Raw genomic sequence first — 22,673 nt, 5'->3', positions numbered from 1 at the left:
TCAAGTACAAGGTCGTGTGATAGTGGGCATTTTTTTCAGTGTGCGTGTGTGTGTTTGTGTGTGTGTGTGTGTGTGTGTAGGGCCATACAGACACAGAGAAAAGACCTCAGCCAAACACAACACCATTTATCTGGCCTTGACTTTTCCAGCCTTGTTTGCCCCCACTCAAGGAACTCAAGTAGCTCTTCCCCCCCCCCACCCCGAAAAGCAAACGTAGAATCAGTTTTACCATTACGTCCCACTCTAAATGGAAAAAAGGGCAATAAAAGGTGCTAAGCTTATAAGTATCTGGAGAGTAATACCATCCTGATTCCAGCCTCTGCATGCATTAACATAAGTGGAGGAATCACTCAGCCATATACCTCAGACTTCCCCCATTAAAGCCTCCGTTTCTAAGTTATATATATATTTTTTATATTTGTAGAAAATCCTGACAGCAATCAATTAATCAAATGGGAAAAAAAACAGTATCTGTGGCTGTCACAGGCCTCCAATAAGTCCATTCGTATGGAAAAGACTGGAAAGGCTACACATATCTGCGTGCACAGACATTTTGTTAAAGCCGTTAGCGAGCTAGTTGCAGAAAAATGGCGGCGAAAGTGCAGCCTAAATTGTCCAATGCTAACATGCTACCTCGACAGCGGTGAGCACAAACGATAGCCATGTTCGTTGTTTCCGTTTGGTGTTTTCTTACATGTGAGTGAGACGTTAGGCAGGAGGACATGGTTAGCAATGACAGGGATGTGACACTGACAGCATACACCCTGTGAACGTGTTGTTAAACAGCTAGCTAACTCATCATGCAGTCCCTAAGCCAAACAACAAAAGGGTGGCAGTAGCAGTGATAGACTTTTGTTGAGCCGCTAGCCTTCTTAGCACAAGGCACACAGCCACCGAGCCAAAGAACAAAGCTGTGGCAGTGGCAACAGCCTCCTTTAGCAGCTAACGTTAGCACAAAGCACACAGACCTGGAGTGAAAGAACAAAGCCGCAGCAGCAGCAACAGCCTCCTTCAGCGGCTAACATTAGCACAAAGCACTCAACCTCTGCGCCTGTTTTTCAGCAGCTAGCTAACTCGGCACACAGCTCTTGAACCAACCAATGAGAAAGCGGCAGCAACAGTGACATACTTTTGTTTAGCTGTAACCCAGTTAGCACAAAGCACACAATCCCTGAGCCAAAGAACAAAGCCGCAACAGCCTCCTTTAGCAGGTAATGTTAGCATAAAGCACGTCTACAACAATGATGGCTGTCATGCTTGTGTTTGTATGTTTGTAGCATTTAACACAGTTGTTTATGCATGTATTTATCACTCTTAAAGAAGCTAAGAGAGCTTGTGTAACGTAGTGAGCTAGCTGCTAACACATATGTCCCAGCGAGAGCTAGGTGGCAGTTGATGTCAGGCAGTGAGTGTGTTTTGTGTCTTGTGTTTTGGAGGAGTGACTCTGGAGGGATGAGGAGGTGGATACTTTCAGAATCGATCTTGCTCTTGCTGGTTTTTTCTCCGTTCTAACCGTCCCCGGCTTTCAAAGATCCCGTCCTCAGAAGTGGGGAGGCACACAGAGTTGCTTTTTTCTAAAAACCAAAGCAAACACTCGCTAACTCACAGCAGAGAAACTTCAGAAGCCTCTGGACCGAACGCCTCACGTGATCCATCTTACTTTTTTTTTGAGAGTGTATAGCAAGATATGATACACCGCTGACCTGGGCAGCCTCTCCCCATTTGTCAGTTTCTCTCTCCCACTGTTTTTGTGTGCGCTCTCTGGTCAGTAGTGTGTGTGTGTGTGTGTCTGTGTGTGTGTTTAGTCTAAGTTGAGAGTCATTGGGTAATGTATTCCAGAGGAGGGCAAAGGCTCAGCATGGTGATGAATTAATCCACTGTGCTTTTTTCTGCTGGCTGAGAGGAGGGAGACTGATATTGGCTCTTTTCTCTCTCTTTTTTACTTTCTTTCATTTGGCTATCAAACTTTCTGGGCTCCTCTCCTGTCTGCTGCTCCTGCTCCGTTTGGTTCTTATATATTTACTCTCCGAATATCCAAAGTTCATACAATTCTGTGTCTCTCGAACCGACAGCTGTTTTTCTCGTCACAATGACATTTGTAGTTTCTTTACTCTCCCTCCGCGCACCCAGAGAACTGTTAATGTTCAGTTTGACTTCAACGGCCCTGCTGTTGTCTTTGTCTTTACAGCTGCTGATTGGATCAAGTGGTGGACTATTCTTATCTATGTCTATCAAGGATGTCATGTGTATATGTACAATGGGCTTTTATAGCCTAGAGCATGGCACTAACCGCTGGCACGCTGCCACAGTTAGCAGTGTAGTTCCTCCTCAGAGCAGAGTTTTGGTGCTTTAAGGCGGCACCAAGGCCCCAGGAAGACGCCAATCTTACACAGCAGCCAAACTAGGGCTGCATTTAATAATTATTTTCATTGCTAATTATTTTCTTGATTAATTGATCAGTTATTTTGACTATAAATGTCAGAAAAAAAAGTCCATGAGTGTTTCCCAAAGCCAGAGATGACGTCCTCAAACGTCTTCTTTTGTCCACAACTCAAAAATATTCAGGGTTACTGTCAAAGACAGAGTCAGGCTAACTGCTTCCCCTTGCTTCCAGTCTTTATGCTAAGCTAAGCTACTTGGCTGCGTGAGAGGCAGTATTAATCTTCCAATCAAACTCTTGACAACGACGTGAATAATGTTCAACTGTTCCTTTTAAGACAGGAATGAGCATGTAAGCAAAATGTCAAACTGTTCGTTAAACATAAATGTGTCTTTGAGGTGGATGTCTTTCTACAAAGTGCCCATCAGGCTGCAGCTTACTTTTATTTATATTGTCGATGACTCCACCGATCATTTTCTCAATTATTCAGTTAATGATGAAGTCGAAAAAATGGTGACAAATGTCGGTCAGTGTTTCCCAAAAGCCCAAGATGTTGTTTTGTCCGCAACCCAAAGATATTCAGTTTTCTGTCATAGAAGAAAAAAGAAAGTAGAAAATCTTCACATTTAAGAAGCTGGAATCAGACTATATATAATCTTAAATTGCGGATTAATTTACTAGTTGACAGTTTATTGATGGATCGTTGCAGCTAGAGGCCAAACTGTGTAATTCCAGCGTCACATCATGCACATGGGACCAAGAGAATTTTTCCCAGAAGCTTACATTGTGAAACGATGCTTTTTTTTTTTTTTTTGCATCACAACCACAAAATAATTAGTTTATCTCTCAGAATTTGATCCGTTGGGTCTGAAAACATTTGGAGAGCAGGATTAAGTCAGTTTATCCCCATTGAAGTCAGCGGAGGGTGGAGCAAGATCTTGGGAATTTTACATCCAGGAAGTCTGAACTTTTTTGGCTTCATGTGCCGCTGAGCAGTTTTCCAGGAGTGGACGAGGTCCTGCCTCAGATACTGTGTCCAGTTTATCCTCGATACATCCACGAGCACTGAAGCTACAACGATTAATCGATAAGCTGTCAGCTATTAAATTAGTCGCAGAAGAAAAAGAACGTCAAAACCATCTGATTCCAGCTCTTTAAATGTGAATATTTTCTGGTTTCTATGACAGTAAACTGATTATCTTCGGTTGATTAATGTCATCGTCGGCTTTGGGAAACACTGATCGACATTTTCCAGCTTCTACTCGACCGAATAACAAACCGATTAATCAAGAAACTAATCGTCAGGTTCACTGACGATGCAAATAATCGCTAGTTGAAGCTCTAATGGGCAGTGAGGAGAAAAACATCCTCCTGAATGGTGCGTGTGTGTTAAGGAACAGTTCGGCATTTTTCTTACATGCTCATTTCAACCTTAAATATAATAATATAATCATAAATAAGTAGATTAATACAACCTCTCACACAGCCAGGTAGCTTAGTTTAGCAGAAAGACTGGAAGCGGCTAGCCACCTACCAGCTCCTCTAAAGCCAGGGAGTTTTTAGCTGGACTCGACTTAATGCTAAGCTAAGCTAACCGGCCGTTTACTGTACAACTGTAGCTTCATATTGAATGTACAGACTGAGCGGTGGCAGGGAAGTGAATAATGCTGAACTATTCCTTTAAGACTGAAACGTTTCTCCTCTCTGAGTATTCGTCCTGTATTTACATCCACTGACATCAAACGAAACGTCACCAGCTTCTCGAACGCAGATGACTTAAGCCGTTCATTATGTTTTGTTTAAACAACACGTCAGCTGCAGAGTGATTGTGAGTTTCCCTTCCTGTCTGGAGTGTCTGCAGGGGCAGTGAGGGGGTGATTTCTTTTTTCTGCTTTTTTTTCAAGCCGTGTCATTTATCTCCAGCCGCACATGAGCAGAAGCAGTTGAGAGGAAGCGAGATGGGGCCCATGGAGCTCCAAGTGTGCACTGATTGATGCATTGGCAGCTCGAGCTTATCGCCCTACAAGATGTTTGGACGCAGCCGGGGTTTTTAGTCCTGGAACCAGCCTGTTCTTGAGTATTAAGCGGCTCCAGTACTCGATATAATGACACCAAAGTCCGTGACAGCTGTAGAAATCACATCAGGAGAAGAACATAATAAATCCCTTTGTCACCTTGAGTGTAGATACAGTGGGTCTCTTCATCTGCCGAGAGCGAGCTCATTTATGAGGTGTCAGTTGGGTGCATGTGCTTATGAAACAGAACCTCCCATTGTTTTTGAAATAGTCTTAACAAATAAGGCCACATTGAAAAGCTCGCTCTGCTCCCCCTCCAGGTTAAGAATTTAGTATCATAAGGTCAGCATGTGATAGTTTCATGAGATTATGGAAATGGTGTTCTTCCAAAACAAGGCACTACAAGTGTTTACTTTGTAGCAGGCAGCGCTCTCTGTTCTCTTTCAGAAGCTCACAGGAATGTAGATGTGAGTGGGCCCAGGTCCACTGGTGGCCTTTTTAAAAAGCTCCTCCCCGACTGCGTCGCTCCCAATTTCTGGGATTTTTCCGAGCTGTGAGCATCTGCAGGGGGTCGAGGTGTCACGCTACCGATGTGTGTTTCAAAATGTGGCTTCCTGCTTCGTGCACGAAGGCGTTTTATCAGTGAGAGGACGATCCTGAAGCGGACAATGAGGTGATCTTTCATGGAGAACAGCACCGTGTCAAAGGTTTTCTAAGTGTGTCCTACAATGACTGATTGATTAGTTGATTAGTTGTCAACTATTAAATTAATCTGCAGCTACTTTGATAATCGAGGAATCGGTTTGAGTCATTTTTTCAAAACAAAAAGTCAAAATGCTCTGATGCCAGCTTGTTAAATGTGAGTATTTTCTGGTTTATTTCCTCCTTTATGGCAGTAAACTGAATATGTTGAGCTTTGGGAAACATTTTTCACAATTTATTTTTTATGGATCAAACAAAGTGAAGGCCAAAAATGTCATTTCCTGGCATATGGTGAACTTTATTTTGAAAGGGGCTCTGTGACAAACACAAGTTTATGATACACACTCTGCTCAGCAAGATAATGTTCACAGATGAACGTCACTTGAAGCATAAATTCAATCGCCAGAAGAAAACGTTAATCCCCAAAAAACTCTAGTCTCTTTTTCGCAACCACCTTTTTTTAAGAAAGTGTCAAAATTCATGAGGAAGGAGACATTTTTCATGTATTTTAACAAAACATGACAGTTTCTTTAGCTTGTGTTAACAACAGACCTCATTTCAGTCATCTAACCAAACATCCATTTACAAAACCTGTTGATTTTGAGGCGAGGAAGTGCAAAACTCCTGGTTCATTTCAGGGTTTTAACTGCTCTGTGTTTCCAGTCGTCTCGACCCCTTGTCTTCTCTTCTCCTCAGCCTTTGGCAGTCTTAAAAACTGAATGCACCGTTCAGACGCCACAGTGACGTCATGTTCATACGCTCTATACCAAGATTTCTCAAGGTCTTAGTCCAACACTTTGAAGTGGTTTTGAAAAGTACCCCATGTACAGAACACCATGTACATTGTTCCTCCAAAAGGAAGAGTTCATGTGAGAGTCATGTCTCTCGCATAGTGTCACAGTGTCAGTGTCCATAGGCGTGTGTTCAACCTCCCCGTACACAACTGTAACCGTGCACAACACAGCGTGGTAACAATGCTAGCAGCCGTGTTAACAGCATCTGGTTACTTGAGTACTTTGGCCATTTTCACGCTCCGTCACACCACCGGCCGTGCAGCCAGAATAAACTGAGGAGAGGTTTGAGCACAGAGCACAGCGCTGAGAGATTCGTCCTGAGGAAAGATTTACAAAGCACCAAAAATTGGTAGATTAAGTATTAAATTATAAACCTGATGGGTATTTCACTGCAGTGTTTGGCAGCTGATCTGATAATATTTCAGAATCAAAATGCTCCCGAGGCTTTGACTTCATTTTGCTGCCTTTCTTTTACCAAAGCAGCTCTGAGCAGACGAGAGCCTCGCCGGATTTAAAGTGAACAGGCCTGCAGCTTATTGGCTGTAGTAAACACGCGAGACACTCATTCACCTGCTGAACACGGCATTAAGCAGGCGGCACTCGTCTCCTCCCTCAATTTAATGGACACAGCTATGACGCAAAACTCTCTGGAGTGCGTCCTGCCTTTCGCTCTGAAGATATACTGTACCCTCAGCTGATGTGTCCCGTACAGTTTTAACGGGGCAGCACGCAGATGGTGCACATTGTTTTTGTAGCATGAGTAGTGTGGCTGCAAGGACACATTTTTTAGGGGTCAGTCCAACAATTCAGGACAAAGCTTAACTCACGTTTTGGCCTTTAGCCAAATGATAACAAATACATTCTGGTCAGTTCCCTGTTTTGGTCACTTTTATACATTTTGGCACATGTGAATTTTGCTCAGGCTTCATCGTACACAAGTGGAAATATTGTCAGGATACTTGACGGCAGCAAAACCATTTGGCCGTGGCATGCAAATCATTTTTTTTGAGACAGAAGATGCAGAAACAGGATGTGAGCCTGTCTGCATTGCTTTCTTAAACCAGGATCTGAATGCGTATGTGTCGGCCTGCAAAACATCACAAGCACCTTTTCACCGCTGAGATCCATCCAGGTCAGGATTAGTACGTCCAGTTTAATCTCCTCAGTTAAAGACTAAAAGACTCAAGTTTGACTTTTTCTACCGGGTTGATTTGATGTTTACCAAAGCAGAAAAGAGCCATCTTAAGTGTGCCTTTATTATTGTTATTTAGGAGACTAACTAGACTTTGACTTCATAAAGTTGACTCAAGGTGGATGAAGCTACTTCAGTCAAAGTTTGTCCTTCATCCCTGTTCAACGATGTCCCACTGTACAATGTAGAGTTGCAACTAAGGATCACGGTCATGTCGACTAATCTGTGGGTTATTTTCTTGATTATTCGTACAATCACACAGATTCAAATCCAAAAATATGGCTTTCAAAGTGGCCTGAGAATGACACTCATCTCTCTTTAGAATCGCCTTAAGTTTGCCTCCATAATGCTGCTTTAATTGTCCACCTTCACGCATGCACACCGGCTCGCCTCTCCTTTCCATATCCTCTCAACGAGCAACGTTATCTGCTTTCTTCGTCAGCACTAAGTTTCGTGTAACGTCGCTCGAAAACACACCTGGAATCAGGATTTTCCGTCATCATAAGTGGAGGAAGCTCGTTGTTCTAGCTGATCAAAACCATCGGACAGCAACGACGATCTCTCACAAGCTTGTAGAAAACTACTCCATTAGTAGGCCTAAATTAAAAAAGGAGAGGCTGTGTCACAATCAGTTCGTTTACAGGAGGGATGTGATGCCAGAGAGCATAAACTTCTTTTTAGTGCCGTACGACTACAGAGCAGCTTCATCCTCAGCTCTCCACCATGAAGAATAGTTCAAGTCTTTTTGACTTATTCGACCCGGTTAGGTCAGAATCCAACACTGTGCGTTAAGAATAGCTATAATAACTGTACAGGAGTAGCCAGTCTTCTTGCTGATGGTCTTGTTTGCTTATGTAGGTCATACAGAAGCATCAGTATTAAAATCATAACCAGTTAAAAGTTCCTTGTCGGTGTCCGATGATTGACAGTAAGCAGATAGCGACGTGATGGAGCACTGACATGTAAACGCTCAACATAGACACAAATTTTAATAAGAAAAACCTCTGAAAAACTAAAATGTAAAGCTTCACACTTTAAGTTTACAGGTTATTCAGCCCAGACATATGAATGCTGTATCAGTATATTAATATGTCATGTGTGTTACACTGCATGGTACAGAATATTGTTTCATGCAGCTACAATCAGCGTCTCCGGCTGCACCGCACACAGTAAGAGCAGACGACCTGTGAGGAATGTAATCAGGCAGGTGTGACAGGTACAATAAATTGCACGGCTGCTTTTGACAGACGTGCAGCAATGTTTAAACAAGTGATTCACTCTATTAGAAACGGATACAGGTATTCAGATTTACTTGTCTCGTGTGCACGTCAGTCATTCTTTATCGGGGCACGTTCTCCTCACAGTTTCCACCGAAGCATTTCCTGCTCAGGTACGGCAGCCAGATTATGTAAGTTTGCTACGTAACATTTCACAGCGCATGCTTGGCTTAAAGGTGCAGTATGTAAGAATTGGTCACCTGTCGAATCGCAAGAGTAACTGCTGCTTACAATTTTAAGAAAAAAAAGTCTAAATTCTCTGATTCCAGCTTCTTAAATCTGATTAATCGATTAATTGAGAAAGTAATTGACAGCGATGCTTATCTTTAGTCGCAGCCCTAGAAAAGAGACGTCAGTGTTTTATTTGAAAGTCGCGCTTTGCCTGATCCCAGTAGGTGTCAGTAGAACGTAGACCTGAAACGTTGAGTCGTTCGATCACGTAGGCGACGGACAATAATATGATTCTGCAACTATTCTGATGACCAGTTAGTTTTTCAAGCAATAGTGTCAATATATCTGTCGTTCGAGCGTCTCAGATGTGAGAACTTGCTGCTTTTCTTTGTCTTGTGTGATTGTAAACTGTGCGTTTTTGGGTTTTAGACTTTTGGTCGAACAAAAGAAGCAATTTGTTTGATAAAACGACGAGTAAATATATCTGCCGAGAGTCCCCCAACATCTGAGGACGTCATCTGGGAATCTGGAAAAACTCATCAACATATTTCACCATTTTCAGACATTTTATAGACTAAACAACTGACAGATCAAACGACGATGAAAATAATCATAAGTTGCAGCCTTGTTACCAAAAAACCCCTTCATTTTTTTTATTTTATTTTAGCAAAACAAATCTGGGCTTTATGTCTTGTGTGTGTTTACCGACTTCCATGAATGTGTGTGTTGGCATGCAGTCATCAAATCCCCATTCCTCATTCAGTGTTTGTGTTTGTGTCGGTGTGTGTTTAAATCAAGTCAAGTTTGTGTGCCAAGCCCGGCGCTGCAGCTCGTGTCGCTCACTGATCCCTCATGCAACGGTGACATCAGCGCTCCTGTTTTAGCAGGTGAAGAGGAGGGTGGTGGTGGGGGGGGGGGGGGGGGGGTCCGGTGATTATCTAATGCTCTCGGAGTCGTCTGAAGCGGCCCGGAGAACCGCGGCTGATATTTTCAAAAAAAAAAACATCTAAGCTGTCGCGGAGAGGTGGAGTCACGCAGGGTTGCAGGGGTGGTGTTGGCCGACCGTGGGTGTACTGCTAATTCTAATCCTCTCTCTGTAGGCCACAGGGCTGATTGTACAGTCGGGTATGGCTCTGGCAAGAAAGTCACTGTAGTCTAATGATCTCTTATTCAAGCCAGACGGTCCTTCTTGTGTAGCCTGTTGTCATGTGTTTGGCTCGACCGACGAGGAGGAGGAGTGGCTGACTGCAATGGAAAGGTTCCCGGTAAGATTACAGTACGCTGTAGTGTCACTGGACCAGGCAGTGTCCCAGTTAGACTCCCCCGAGCTCCTTTAGCTCGTCCTTTTGCTTTATTGGCCTTTGACCTTACCTGGAATGAGCTTAGACGGGAAAGGAGAAATGCGGGACTGCAAGCGCCTGATCAACAGCTGCCCACAGTGCAAATGACACTCTGATGGTCAGCCAGAGAAGCAGGAGGAAAAGCGTCAGGATTTATAGCTGATGAACACACAGTGAGGGGAAGATCTAAACACATGATCACATATAAACAGTAAAATAAGGGACTTATTTGTGAGGTGTAGGTGTGAATAAAGAGCGAACCAGCCTTCAGTAACAGTGGTCTGCTGGGGGCAGAGGAAGAGCAGGAGGTTTTAGTAAGGGGCTGCCCCAGAGCCCTGGATGGCTTAGGATTGTCCAGGTCTTACAGGGATTTGAGGGTAATCTGGATAAGGACAGAAATACCTTGAAGGTGAACATTGGAGAAAGTGCTCGGCTTCTCCTGCATCTGTCTTCTGTCTTGTAATTAATTTACACACACTGGCAGGAGACTCAGAGGACGTCGGCTGCATCGCACGCCATCGATTTCACGCACGAGGCTGATGATCGGTCCGGCCTATCGCAGGATCCGTTTATTCATACTTTCTAAAAGTTGTGGAATTGATCCGAATACCATTTTTACACCAAACTTTGTGCGAATATGTGGGTTTGCCTTTCTGTTTTCTGTTTAATGGCGCTCAGAAAAAAAAGGCTACATGGACACGGGTCCTAATATGTTAGAGACTAGGCCCTGTTAGACCAGCAAATAAAGCTTGTTGATAAACGGTTAACATATTTTGACTTATTGTGACTTCTGGACGGTTATTTAAGTTGTCAAACGGTTGTGGTTTGGTTAGATTCAGGCACCAAAACAACTTTGGTTAACAAGTTAACTAAAGATCACGCTTTGGGTTAAAATAACTACTTTCAGTCTCCAAACGTACGACATGTAACGTAACATAATTGACGTAAGTATGCAAGTATGTCATTTATGTACGTTAACTTACTTATATAACTTAAAGGTGCAAGTATAAAGTATAGAAATGTGAAGAAATAACAGTTTTATCAATATGACGTCTGTGTTATTTTGAAGATATCTACTGAAGCTAGCATGCTAACCAGCTAGCAACAGCCCGTCCTGGTCCACAGCTCCGTACTAGAGGTGTTAGAACCAACACTTACCCGGTGCTCCTCGTCCAGACCGCTAACTGCACGGCTGACTGAGCTAACAAGCTTAGGGCAGCTAAAGTCAGCAGCTGTTAGCTGTTAATCTGATGATATGCTGCTGCCGCCTGTTTGTTTTAAGTATGATTTTCAGCAGGTGGCCAATTCTTACATATTGCACCTTTTTAAAAACAAATCATCCTGGACTCTTGGTCGCAGACGCGACGTGAGCCACGGAGGGAAACTGCAGTTTATGACTCATCACCTGACGCCTGCCTGACTTGAGCTGATTTTCTCACTTTTTTTTATACGCCTGCACGAGAGCCACTACAAGTTGAGGGGTAACTACAGCGTCAGACTTAGAAGCGTGAGGCCACTCGGCAGGCGGCTGTATCTGACACATTGTAGGTGAGAACAGGCTGCTGTTGTAGTGGAGGTTTTTTTTTGTCCAGTGTGAAAGGGGATGAAAGTGCGGGAATAGATTGCTGCATTAGCCCTTTAACCAGGCCTGCTTGCTGCTGCATAGCTTGCAGACTTTCATCGCCGGGCTCAGAAGATCTCGCACTCAGATTTTAAAGCTATATTTCCCTCATATTGCGGTTGGATCCCCAAAATCTGATTTTAAAAGAAGTGTTCAGGTTCTACAATGTTCAGACGAGCGATTGGAAAAGATGAGGAGGAAATAAAGCCAAATTTAGACAAAACACAACCACAGGTGATGCGTCAAAGTCTCATCTGTCTTTTGATTTGCAGCCTCAGAAAATCCCAGCCTCGGTTTCATCATCGCAGTTAGCGTCTATGCAGCGATGCAGCGACCGGCCTGCTGTGTTTCTCTCCATGTTTAATGAGTACATCTCTCTGCTGCTCCTGCTCTTCTCCTCATGTCCCTGTAGGCCGGCATGTGAGGGCTCTGAGCACAGTCTCTAGCCCTCGTCAGTCGGCCTGTCGGCAGGAGCTGCTCCGCTGCCGGGGCCTCAGTTACTCTCTCCTTGGCACAGTGACGCACAGCTCACACACACACACACACACACACACACACACACACACACACACACACACTCGCGCCTCTATGGAGACAGTGTGCTGTATGCACGCAGGCCGGGCAGCGTCACGAGCTGAGGGAATGCAGCATGTGCTCTGATGTCACACACGTGTGTATACGATCTAAATATACGTTTTATTTTAGTCGTTCAAAGATATAAACACACTGAACAGATGACCTCTGTAGGAGCCGTGTGAATGCTGTACCTCTTTCAGTGCTGCAGATTAACTGAGTACATTCACTCGAGAACTGTACTCAGGTACTTTATGCGTATTTTCCCTTTTATTCCACGTTATACATCCGCTCCACCACATTTCAGAGGGAATAACTGTGCTTTTTACTCCACTACATTTATTTGACAGAGTTTTTTAAAACAAGGATTTTACACAATAGATAATCAAGCCAAGTTTTTTAAATACAACACATCGTTAAAAAGTAATCTAGTGTTTTCCAGTCCCTTCTGCTTCTGACATCATACAAAATGCAGTGTGTGTAATCTGGGTCACATTTTAAATGTCCTCGTTGTCATCGTTTTAATTTCAATAAAAACCCAAATGAACAGTAGTTTGATTTTAACACCTCAAATATAATTTGCAGCTATATTAACTTTTACGTGAAGGGGAACTCTGTTGGGCCGTACATTTACATGTGTGGTGTGTAAATGATTCATACTTAGATCGCCTCAGCTGGCAGCCACGACACGACTGCAACGGCTGTAACGTTAATCCTTCGGGGGAACTCCGACCGTCACAGACACGTCCGCTAAAAGTGCTCGTTTTTGCCACCGACAGGCTGAGGTTGTTGTCTGAAAAGATTACGGAAACCATTCCTACAGAGAGAGTCGATGTTTGAGTCGTGAATAATTCTTACATATTGCACCTTTAACAGAAAGCTCTCCCTTTGTAGGAATCCATCCATAATGCTTTCTGAAACTTTGTAAAACAACCTCAGCCTGTCAGCGAACAAACAGACGTAGTGGTTGATAGTCACAGTTGCCCCAAAGGATTACGATGCAGCCATTGTACCTGCCATCAGCTGGACCGGCTTTGGTTAATATAAATCATTTATTTTAATTTCCCTTTTTAAGAAGGATTTTCCTTGACTCAATTTAAAAGACCTGAGTATTTCTCTCACGGCTGTCAGGTTTGCAGGTATTTAATTTCTCAATTTCTTTGCTGAACTATAAAATCAGAGATTACACCACAGCAGCAGCAGCAGCAGCAGCAGTTCACGTCTGACGGTTTTCTGTGTGAGATCTGAGGCGATGCTCACCAGGTGTGGAGCACCAGTGAGAAACAGGGACAGGTCACCAAGGATACGGTAACCTATCCATTTTCTGCAAACTCTGTATTTTTAAACCTCGAACGTCATTCAAGGGCGTTTTGGGACTGAATTCCAGGACAAGTTCAGCCTCCTGTGAGTTCCTCGGTGTCTTCCCTCTGTGTGTGTGTGTGTGTCTGTGTGTGTCTGTGTGTGTCTGTGTGTGTGTGCGTGACATTCCCGTATGCTTGAATTTCCGCACTGGTGAGGTAGGAGAGATGTCACTGCAGACAGAATAAAGGTCAGGGCGTACTCTGGAAGCACTGCTCGAAAAAACAATGAGTGTGTGTGCGTGCATGTGTGTGCACTTTTATGCGTGACTGATTAGAAATCGCTGTATTTGGGGCACCGTGTGCATCAGGAGCTTCAGTGTGCTTCTCTTTTTTCTCTGTGTGTTATTCTTTAGAAGTCTGTGGGTGTGTTCTTGGACCGGGCTTCAGTTTACTTTGACATTATGTGTAGAAAAACTGTCATGATTTTATATTTTAGTCCATTTACAACAACTGTCAGCTGCGTGTTTACTCATTATACAGCGTCGCCAGTAGAGCTATATATATATCATCATCATGATATGAGACTATATATTGTCTTATATTTGTTACATCGTGGTGTGAAGTGTCGTCTTTTCCTGGTTTCGAAGGCTGCGTTACAGTAAAGTGATGTCATCTTCTGAACTTAGCAGACTGTTGTCATTATATCCACATTACTGATGATTATTTATAAATAATGAACCAATACATATCCCTACAATAATGCATGTTACAATATTAGTATAGATATTGTGATATTTGATTGTGTCGGCCATCCTAACATTCATGAAGTTCTCTCGAGAAGATTTCAAAATATCGAGGTATATATATTGTTTATCGTGATATGGCGATATGTGACTGTTTAGTCCCAATCCCTTGAGTTTCTCTTCACATTGTGCGTGTGGAAATGTTCTTACTTTCACTTTTAAACATAGCCGTGAGTCCTACTGTTGATTTTTTTATGATTTAACAACAGTTATTAACCCAATTTCAGTAGTTTCACTAATCTCCTTAGTTGTTTTCTTTGCTTGATGCAGGCCGATAATTTGACCCTTCTGAAACATCTTTTCCTCGACCACAGGATTTGTCTTCTGACAATGAGAAGCTCCTCACTGCATCAGTTCAGGTTCAGTAACTTGTTGCCAGCTGAAGCATATTAATCGCTGCAGTAATGATCCAATGGGAGGCTCTTACCTGTTTGCGGAGTTAAATCCAGGTGGTTGTGTACATCGTTATATGACCTCAATACTTTATATTGTAGTATTATTTTAAGGTTATGCTTGTAAGCTCAGATAGTATCACCTCCAAATATAGTATATTGATGGACTGTTAATGTACCTGGGCAGCCCACCCAAGTGAAGTCTACGTGTGGGAAACACTGCGATGTACAGTCTCATATCAGGATAACAATAATGTTGTGTATGATAATATATATGATAAATCGATTCTCTTTGGATCGTTTCGGGCCCTAAACATGATTAACTCTGGTGAAATTATTACGGTCGCAGCCTTACAAAGAAGAAATAACGTTTTTTACCAGTTAATCATGAAAATAACCGGCAGATTAACGGATAATGAAAACAATCCTTCGACGCAGCCCCTAATTCAAATTGTGTTGTTTTTTCGTTTGAAATAAAATAAAATGATAAATAAAAAGAAGATCGTCGGTAACAGACATATATATTCCAGTAAATTATTCAGATAAAGCGATCCATGTTCGAAAAAGGAGTAAGAAGAAGAAGTTAAAAGCTTTTCTAGTCTTACCTCTTTGTCTATTTTTAAACTTTATCTGCGGCTTTATTATTTAAAAAAAAGAAAACTATCCACCAGCAGTGTCCGTGATCCGTCCCAGTGAATCAAACAACAACAACGTCGAACAAACAAAAACGTCTCATATCTTTTTAATATATTATCTTTAAAGAGCCTTTTAAAATTGGATTGTTGTTCACACATGTTTATATTTCTTCACTACTGTTATTTCATCATTTAACACCTTTGGTTGTGATGCAGTGATATGCTGCATTACTGGTCTGTTATTAAACATGCAGGTTCCTCTCGATTCATATTTATTTTTATTATAATATAGTAAATGTAATGTGATTACAAACATTAAAGGAGGAAAGTAACAGAAGATAATTGACTGCAGCTGGTTTATTCTCCTGCGTCCACAGTCGAACACATCTCGTGACATTACGTCGCAGAGAAAGTGTCGTGTGATATAACATGAATGAATTAAAAAAAAAAAACATCCAGCAGAATCTGTTTCTGCACATTAAAGATATGAAGTGAGTATTTCGGTGGGAGCGTGATCTTTACAGGATACGGTAGTTTTTGTTGCAGGAGGCTGGTCTTTTCCTCTGTCGCGTGTTCCTCCACAGAGAGACAGAGAGAGAGAGAGAGAGAGGCAGAGATAGAAATCCAGAGAAAGCGAGGATGTTCTGGGACAAACCGATCCACAGTGGCCTAGTTTCCCTCAGCCATGCCAGTGACTCAACTAAAGTCTTCTGCCTGGCTGAGTGTGGGCTTGGTCACCATGGATAAGACATGTGGACAGAGCCAGAACACACACGGCTGCAGTTATTTTTTCTCAACGGTTGAACTGAAATTATATTAACACGTTAGACAAATGTCTGATTTATGTTTGTGTGGGGGAGGGAGCACGTTTTCTACCACTCAGGGGTCTTTTTACTGCTTTTTGTCGACACTATTAAAGCGTATGCATATGATAGAATAACTGGACCATCGGAAATGCATAGTACATGTTTTTAGGTTTTTTTTAAGCATTGTTGTCACCTGGGCTTTCACAGTGTCTGTTCAGTCGTGATTTGTTGATTTTTAACAGGGTGATGGACCCGATTTGTGACATTCAACCTCGACTTTTTGATCTTTTGGTGATCCTAACTCACACAAACCTCCGTCCAGATAAAGGATGAAAGAGTCAGGCGGACCAGGCTGGCATATTTAAAGGAACAGTTCACACAAAAATTAAAAACATGTATTCAGTTGATGTTTGTAGTCCACAAAACATTTCTGGAGCTTCACGGCAAAACAGCGTTGCAGCATTCACCTAAACAACTGAAGTAGACGGGAACTAAAAACTAAAAGCAAACTCCACACAGCTTGTCCAGCGTAGTCCAAGTCTTCAGAAGCCTCAAGATCCAAAAATGATCTGAAAAGACGTTATTTACATCCTCGACTCGCAGCCGACGCTGGTGCGCTCACCTCAGACAGGATACACGCTAACACTTTAAGCTCAGCAGCGACAGTGACCAGACGAGATGTATGGAGCTGTTTTTTTGTTTTACGTCTTTAAATGAGTCTTCAGCAGAAGTTTTGCAGTGCTGCAGAGATGCTCTGGCCTGCAAAGCTTGTTCTGCAGATGTAATACAACATGTTTGTTTGGCAGCGACCAGGAGAAACGCCACATCATCATGATTTGACTAGTTTTTCAATGACAATGAATCAAAAATGTAATCATCCATAATAATCATGAATTATATCGCAATCACAATATCATTTTTTGACCACATCGTGCCGCCCTTCTGTGAAGCTCCGGAAAGGTTTTGTGGACTTGCTGTTTTGTGGTGAACTTATCCTTTAACGGAAAGGGGGGGTGGGTGGTTAACAAGGGGAAGCATTTTGGTGATTTTGCATCCCCTCCCTCAAATCGTCTCTTGGCCGTATATCAGGAAACAAAAGGATACGATGAGAAAGAGATAAAACGTGTACACAACAGTCTCCAGGTGACAGGACAGCAGTGTTTGTATGAACCAGTGGGATAATAAAAGGAAGACACTGAAGGAAAGGAAGTGGTGGTAACGTGGGAAGCTGTGTTAGTGTCTCACAACTTCTGGAGTCTGGTCTGAGTCACTGATGACGTGTGTGTGTGTGTGTGTGTGTGTGTGTGTGTGTGTGTGTGTGTGTGTGTGTGTGTGTGTGTGTGTGTGTGTGTGTGTGTGTGTGTGTGTGTGTGTGTGTGTGTGTGTGTGTGTGTGATTCCTGCAGCACCTGTGGACTGAAGTCATGTTTTTATGGATGAATAAAGTCCAGTTTTGGCCTTAAATAAGAAATTCTTTCAGTTGTTTTTTAAAAACTAAGTAGTAACATGAGATCCCTGCAACACATTCAGCTCTGGGTTCTGACACATAATCATCACTTCGTCACATGATCATCATTTGCTTCACACTGGGCCCAGAACCAAAGGGGAGGGTTGAAGATTATGAGGTAATGGTGCGTCTGATTACTTCAGCCTCAGAAGGCCTGCACATGCCGGGGGTAGTATTTTTGTTGAACTGGTGTTTTTGTACTTTCACACTGAACGCTAAAATTGCTCTGTGAAAAACGTACTCACTGGAACGAGGTTGATTTTTCTGAGCTGTCTCACATCGAATAAGGCACAGCGGCACGTCATGACTGCTAATGACAAAGGCTGACCTGTTGTTTCCAATCACCTGGTATTAAGCCACAACAAGCACCAGTTATTTCTTGTGTTTCTTGAGTTTTCCTTTCCCTCTTGTGTCATCTGTGCTCCTCTCACTCTCCCCAACAACCCGATCGCCAGAATAAATGTTACAGATACGTTGCTGCAAAGCCACAGATAAGTTAACACTGAACATTTCTATATGTTTGTGTTTGTTTTCTATTTCTCTCTTGTCACAACACTGTGCCTATACACAAAAACCAGTTGGTTAGGGTCAGGGAAACATCACGGTTTGGCTTCAGATACCAGTTTAAGACGCCGTGATTGCGTCTCGATCTGCAGTCGGCAGATTGGCAGCCTTGGCCATAATAATGCCGCCATCATCACCTCCACTCGTTGACATGAAAGTCAGCTAATAAGCAATTTAAAGTGAAGGTGATATGACACGTTTGGTACAAATGTCAACCTTTGCAGAAACATTAACGCTAACATTATATCCTGGTGACCACGAATGCGATCCAGTCAAGTGAGGACAGGGACGATGCTCGTTGAATCCATCATGTTTCCTAAAGAAATATAAATAAATGGTTTATTTATCTTGGGAAAAGGAGAATCTCAACTGATAAAATAACATGTAATCATTCAATTTATCACCATATTTAAAGATTTGTGGTTATAGTTAGCCAGTGATAGAGCACAGTGTATGTGATTCTTTCATACTTTTTGTGATTTCTATGTTGAGCTGAATGTGATGGTGTTTGTCAGGCCGCCCATCGATTTCTCAGCGCTGGTTGCGGGGTTGAAGCCCCATTGTTATCGATGACTTCACAACAGTCTGAGTGGCCACACATGAAAGTGAATTATTCTCTTTGAGGTAACGCACACGCAGCATGGGCAGCTATCACTACTATCTGAGCGGCTCAGCGTGTGGCCGGGCTGATGTGTCACTGGTGCCATTTAGCTCAGCGTGTCTGGCTGTCTGTCTGTCTGTCTGGTACATAGTGTGCGTCCACACCTGTGGCTGGGACTGCTCCCCCCTAATCAGACCTAATGAAGAACATTGATTCATCTCCATTTGATTCACACTTTTAGACCAGAACACGTAGACACGTGAGCCGGGCTGCGAGACCGACACCTTCGACTGTCTGACGTTGCTTCTGCATTTAACACCGTACTCAACCACCGCAGTTTTTAAAGGAAGGACGAAGTGACGTTGGAGTGGTATCAGGGGGTTGAAGGGAGAGCGAGTGTCAAAGCAAAGGGATCTGGAGATTGTTAGCGAACTGGACAGCCGTGCACGTTTTCCTCAGAAGCACGAGCAGGGCAGGCATCCCAAGATTCCCTGCATCCTGGTCCCAGCGCTGGGGTGGAGGAAGCTGTTTACTCTTTCTATCTCTCACTGCTGACGTCGGCGCACCGAACAATGTCATCCAATTTCCTGTTTTTCACTTTAGTGGAAAGCCACTCTCCCAGTGTGTATGGTGTGTGTGTGTGTGTGTGTGTGTGTGTGTGTGTGTCTCAATGAGTGTGAGACAGAAAAGCTGGTGGGCTGAAGGAGAGGAGGAGGAGGAGGAGGAGGAGGAGGAGCAGGAGGAGGAGATCTATAGGGCCGGATACACTGGGAGCAGGATATAGGGTCAGAGGCGGCTCCGCTATGTAAATACATTAGGTGTGTTGAATGAGAGAAGCAGGAGGCTGCGGACTGTCCCTGAATGCAGCACGAGATGTCTGCAGACAACGAGGAGGAAAGGTGTGAGATCACGTGACGAGAGGCTGTTTGAAGCTGTCAGCCTCAAAAACTGTCAACACACAGCGAGAGATTTGTTAAAGGGACAGTTCACATCCCTCCTCTCACCTGTAGTGCTATTTATCCCTCTAGATTGTTCTGGTGTGAGTTGTCAGGGTTTCGGAGACGTCGGCCTTCTCTCAAATATAGTGGAACCATATTAAGAGAAGGCAAACGGGAAATACATCTTAAAAAACTCAACAGCGACGTCTCTGATAATCATGGAGATTAGCCTACTACACCCAGCTGCCACTTTATTAGGCACAGCTTGGTTAAACTAGTGCCGTCCTGCATTAAATCTCTTAATGTTCAGATGCTGATGCAGATGCTGCTGAATTGTTCTACATTATACTGACAATTGATGCTTTATTATTAGACAATATTGAAAACATCTGAATTTGATGCAACATAATTTGACAGCGATACAACTGAACCCTCCAAATTGACCACAAAGTGTAATCAGCGTCTCTAAAGCGGCTCCATACGTACTGAACATTATAACCTTTGTGATTTATTGCAGCGCCGTTGCATCAGTTTTAGTGAGGTGTCCTTAAAAACTGGCTGCAGAGTGCATGAACACAATCCACAGAGGGGGGGAGCAGCAGGGAGGTCAGTCAGAGCCCGAAGCTCGTTTTTTGTCCCGAGGGTCTGTGACGGGTCATCTGGTCCTGAAAACTATGAATTTTTGATACAACATATGCAGCAAAGTCGAGCGATTCGGTTTAGAGACTTTTATTGTGTGTGGGTTTTTTTTGTAAATGTTGCATTTTGTTGCAAGTGAAATAAAGAATAAAGAAGAAAAAAAAATTAAAATCAGGGTTAAATACAAACTCATGGACCAGACTTTAAAACCAGGAAATGAAGATAGGCCACTTGAAAAGACCTGGTGTAAATAATTAAATTAAGAAGTATATTTTATTTTATATTTTTATATATATCATGATATTGCAAATGTGTACAAAACCACAAAAATCCACCAGCATGATTTATAATAGACCGATATAGTTAGACCGATATCGTGACGTATCATTAGATGATTGTCTCGTATCGTCAGCACTACAACTCTGTTATTCCCTCCCCTGTTCCTCACATATGCAGTCGTACCAGAGATGCTCACAGGTCATTTTTTTGCACAAGTCCAAGTCAAGTCTCAAGTCTCATCTGGTTGTAGTGAGCTTTCAATGATCTGCTGCATGCCATCCGGTCTGCTTAGAGCACTGCGTCGTTATATCTGAGGAATTCAAAGCATGTGCTGTATTATCATCACTCCTTTATCTATCAGCACAGATTAGTTGTTTGTTGTATGATCACTTTAAACAGGCTGCTGCAATGCAATATGAAAAACAAAACACACAATGAAAGCTTTACTTTAAATACACAGCTACAGTGGCTGTAGCATTTTTCGCTGACCCCTTGTGTGCTGTTGATACCGAGTCCCAAATCTCGAGTCTTTTGAGGGCGAGTCTCGAGTCACTGAGTGTGCGACTCAATCCCCATCTCCTTCTCTCCAAGACCTGTGAACACACTTCAACTAAGACAAACTGCAAGGACCAGAATGCATTGCATCCAACTCAAACCCAGAGTGTTTGCAGTGGACACGACTGCGTCTGCACTCTGACCTGCTGCTCAACCAACTTGTCATCTGATTAACAAGTAGTGCACAGAGAGAGAGAGAGAGTGTTACTGGTGTAACACAGCAGCATATAGCGAGAGGGCGGGACGTGGATTACGCAGGCACCGTGTCCGTAGTCCTCGCCTGCCTGTCCTACATGCTCACTCACTTCCCCTGCTTTGTTTGCCTCTGGTTGAGTGCCAGCATGATGTTTGTGGGATGCAAATGCTTGGCTGAGTGATTCATTGGTGTGTGTGAGTGTGTGTGTGTGTGTGTGTGTGTACTGTACAAGAGGAGTATGTTGCCCGAAGAGGCTGGCAGACTGGTTCAGCTGTGTGTGTGTGTGTGTGTGTGATAGTGTCAGTTAGAGAGGGAAAGCCTCCCCGGATGGAGACGGAGCGCCGCGTACCGCTCTCGCTCTCGCTCGCTCGCTGGAGGCTCTGCGGCCGGATTCCATACGTCAGGACTCTGACCTCAGCTCGTTCACAGTGGAAACACGATTTCTGTGTGTGGTTGTATTTCTGCGCGGCCACCATCTGTGACATTTTTGCCCGGCAGCAGTGTGTGTGTGTGTGTACAGAAGAGAGAAATATTTTGTTTCAAACCAACGTGCGGTTTTTGGGATCTCTGATCAGAATTAATAAAACTGAGCGCTGAGTTATTTGTTCTGACACACGTGGTCAGAGTAATTGAAATCATATCTGACAACAAGAAAACTGGGTCTTGTTTGGTCAGACCTTCTTGGAAAAAAGCACGAGTTTGTGGCATTTCCATATGTTAGGGCCCCATTATACAGCCGCGCACACACACACACACACACACACACACACTAACACATGCGTACCGTCTTCTCCAGTGCACATGAGCCCGTCATGCGACCAGGTCCTCGTGTCTGTGAAAGATCAGATGATCACAGTGCATCATGCTCGTAACCATCCTGATGCCTTACCCCTTGTTTGTGGACAGCTACAACAAACGGCCTAGTGTCATGATGACGTCAATTTGGCTCCGACCGACGGCTAATCAGCTTTTTTCTCTCCCCCCCCCCTCCACCTCCACCTCCTCTGTTGTTTCATGGAGCTTTTCAGGAGGCTTACAATTTAGCAAGAAGCGATTTGCCGGCCGCCCGGCATTGCTCTAAAAATTCCTCTCTGTATTCCTCCTCACATGTGTAGATTGTTTACGGAGACGAGGAATTCTAGAGGGATGGCGGTCCGCAAGGGGCTTGGTTGCTATGGTTACTAACCCCTGAGCTGGGTCCCATTTAGCAGGAAGGAAGCTAAATTATTTGCAGACAGAAAAAGAGTAAAAGCTTGTGTAGAGAAAGTGTAATGAGTTGAAAACCTGTGTTCTTTTATTTAATTTAATTATTTATTTATTTTCATTTTCACAATTCTGACGTACAGTTGAATGAGAAATCTGGAGGTTAGATCAGCAGAATAAATAGTAATTG

The 22,673-nt window shown here is 43.3% G+C and overlaps 1 protein-coding gene across 1 annotated transcript in view; it reads left to right on the top strand.

Moving 5' to 3' along the window:
• The window catches only part of pde8a (phosphodiesterase 8A), a 57,495-nt gene that overhangs the window by 4,591 nt on the left and 30,231 nt on the right, over positions 1 to 22,673 (top strand). The window lies entirely within an intron of this gene.

Source organism: Pagrus pagrus (genome assembly GCF_965226575.1).
Source record: "Pagrus pagrus genome assembly, chromosome: 1".
Classification (NCBI taxonomy): domain Eukaryota; kingdom Metazoa; phylum Chordata; class Actinopteri; order Spariformes; family Sparidae; genus Pagrus; species Pagrus pagrus.
The sequence above is the reverse complement of the archived record's forward strand: the minus strand, read 5'-3'. Positions and strand labels throughout refer to the sequence as shown.